Below are 3,524 nucleotides of genomic sequence, written 5' to 3'. Positions count from 1 at the left end.
AAGAAGAAGAAGAAGAAGAAGAAGAAGAAGAAGAAGAAGAAGAAAATGAGGGCTCGCACTGCATTTTAATTTAGAAGTTGATGAATGTCAAGTGGGAAAGAAGTTAACTACCCTAAGCCTTATACTTTGAAGTGTGTGTGAGTGAGAAACTATAGTTTTCATTATGAAATACCCACCGTGCTAACTATTCTCACGCAATAACAAGAAGAAAAAGTAATAATAAATAAATAAATAAACAGGCAAATCTTCTTTGCTTTACAATCTTCCTCCCCCGCATTTTTCTTTTCTTTTTTAATTTCTTTTTTTTTTTTTGAGCATAGAGAAAACAAATAAGTCGAGGAAATGGAGAGAGAGTAAGAGTTAGATAAAGGCAGAACGGATATATATATAGGAGGAGGAAGGCGATAGACAGAGAGAAAGAGATAGAGAGGGAAAGGGAGAGAGGAAGTCAAATAAAAGCAGAGCGGATATATAGGAGGAAAGCTATAGACAGTGAGAGAAAGAGGGAGAGAGAAGGAGATAGAGGGAGAAAGAGAGAGAGAGAGAGGAAGTCAGATAAAGGCAGAACGGATATATAGAAGGAAAGCGATAGACAGAGACGGAGAGAGAAAGTCAGATAAAGTCAGAGCGGATATATAGGAGGAAAGCGATAGACAGAGAGGGTTAGGAGGAGAGAAAGAAAGATAAAGAGAGAGGAAGAGATGACCGAGAAAATAGAGAGACAGGTGAGGTAACATACAGGAAAAGAGAAAAATAGAAGAGTCAGAGAGAGAGAGAGAGAGAGAGAGAGCGCGCGTGAAGAAATTAGAAAGAACATAAACGAAACAGGGAGAACATGAGGAGGAGAGAGAGGTAGTGTGGAAGTCGGAGAGAGAGAGAAGGAAAACTGGGAGCGAAGGCAAAAAGAGAGTAAAGTAGAAAAAAAGGAAGGAGTGATAGAAGAAAGAAAGACGAGTGTGAAGGAGGAAAAAAAAGAAAGAGGACACCTCCCTCTATTCAGATTAAAAACACACTATTCTTTACCTCACTGACGGAGTCCGGAAGTGAACAGTGAGAGGAACAGTATGAGTGAATAGATAGTGAATAGGCAGTAGGTAATTAAGTGAGGGGGATTAGAAAAGGAAAGTCATTGAGAGAAGAGAAGGAGGTATAAGCTTCTAACTAAATACAAAAATAGAGAGGGGAAGAGAAAGAGAGAGAGGAAAACAGACAGAGAGAGAAATAAGAGGGCTAGCGGAAAGAGTAAGAAAACTGAGGTAAAATAAGCAGAGAAAGCAAATGTAAGTCAAAGAGAGGGAAAGGGGGAGAGTTTGATAAAAACAGAGAAATAAAGAGAGAAAGAGAGAGAGAGAAGACTTAGAGTGAAAAGAAAGAGGCAAGGAGAAATAAAACTACGAAAAAAAAAAAAGAGATTGTATATCAAGAGGTGAAGTTAGGCGGAGGAAGGGAAAAGAAGCGGTCGGAGAAGGAAGAACAGAAGGAGGAGGGGAGGTGATTCGTAAAATATACCCTTTTCTTACACTTACCATTTCACTCCCACCCCATTTCACACACTTCATTTGCTTTCTTGTCTGCCACCTTTCCTCAGTCACGACTCCACCCTTGTTGTAACGTACACTATACGCTACTACAGAGTTAGGTATTTGTATATATATATATATATATATATACATACATATAAATGTGTGCGTGTATTCATACTTCGCGGTTATTTACTTCATTTAGACTTTGATTATAGCCCCCAACAAATTTCTTATTATTTGTGGAGCACTCAACATTTCAATACTTTTGTCTAGATCAGTGGTTCTCAACAGGGATCCATATAAGATTTTGAGGGGTGCAACGCTAGCAACGTAGTAAATTGGGGATCCACAGTAGTCTTTTAAGAGTCCGTGAATAAATTTTGCTTTTAGATGTATTTATTGCAAGAAACAGCTAGCTTTTTTTCTCTGAAAATATTTCAACATGTTTCCAGCTACCGAAACATGTTCTCTCAGAGAGTGCTTTTGCAAACCTACCCAAGTTTAACGTGTGAAAAAACAAAATAGGCATTTTGAAAGATGTATCGATAAAACTAGTTTTTGACATCAGTTGGCTATGGGGGTCCACCAGAATAAAATAGTAATCAAAGTGTGTAGGGGGGTCCACAGGTAAAAAAAAAAATGATTGAGAACCATTGATTTAGGTCAGTGCTACGCAACCTTTTTTCATTCGCAGTACACTGATATTCTTTTCAAAATTCGGCGGCACACCTGAACTGAAAATATAACTAAAAGTATAGGGAAAACGATTATATCCAGGTTACACTGCGACACACCCTAGCATCGTCTCGTGGCACACCAGTGTGCTGTGACATACTGGTTGCAGAGCACTGGTGTAGATAGATAATGTGCTTTGTAAAGTTCGTGTGTCTAGTTAATGCACGCACACACACACACACACACACTGACTCAATCTGGAGTTCCCACAGTAAAATAATACTTCTTCAGAAAATAGGAGAGACAAAATTCAGTATGTGAAAGCAAAGCATATCTGCATGACAGTATTGTTTGTTTATGTGCATCCATGTGTCGATATGTTTTGGTTACGACGTTCCCTGGTTCTAATGTCTTCTGCATCATTGCAACCCACATCTTTTCAACAGGAGCATGGAATTGGCTGTCTTTTGTATCACTATCACTCAGAAGAAAGAACAGGAAAATGCACTCTGCTCTCTGCTGAAGTATTTCGGTTTACCTTTTCTCCTCTTATCACCTTTATTGTATCCAACCTACCCACGCTGTACATTAATCACTACACCTAGTCCTTCCTTTCCAAAAACTCAACCCTCTGGAATTTCCTCCCAAATATATGCTGAGCTTAGCTCTGGTTATAGTAGAAGCTGAGGATCTAGAAAAAGGTACTCACCCAAGACGGCACACACTGGAAATGAACAAGGCTACATAGTTGGGAACCACACAGCCATACACACTCAAAGACAGAGAAATAATATATATACAGAGAGAGAGATAAAGAAAGATTATATATATATATATATATTCTTTTATTCGTTTCAGTCATTTGTCTGTGGCCATGCTGGAGCACTGCCTTTTAGTTGAAGAAACTGACCCCAGGATTTATTCTTTGTAAGCTAGCTTGGTACTTATTCTATCAGTCACTTTTGCTGAACTGCTAAGTTACAGGGACATAAACACACCAACATTGGTTGTCAAGTGATTGTGGTGGTGGTGGTGGTGGTGGCGGGGGACAAACAGACACAAAGACACACGCAGAAATATGAGGCATGGAATTTTGTCAGTGAACAGGTCGCAGTCTCAAAGCGATGAAAATATTTTGACAGATTAAATTTAAATGTTGAAGTGAATCTAACAGTTTTTGTGTGTTTTTTTTAATGGCTTATAAACACCTTCCATGCTGATAGATCGCTAGCCACTACACACATTTTTTTCTCTCCTTGATTCTTTCTGTGTTCCTTTCTGTGGAAGAGTGTAGGCTCGAAATGTTAAAGACTTTTTCAATTCCCG

This window comes from Octopus bimaculoides, chromosome 16 (assembly GCF_001194135.2).
Source record: "Octopus bimaculoides isolate UCB-OBI-ISO-001 chromosome 16, ASM119413v2, whole genome shotgun sequence".
Lineage (NCBI taxonomy): Eukaryota > Metazoa > Mollusca > Cephalopoda > Octopoda > Octopodidae > Octopus > Octopus bimaculoides.
The sequence above is the reverse complement of the archived record's forward strand: the minus strand, read 5'-3'. Positions refer to the sequence as shown.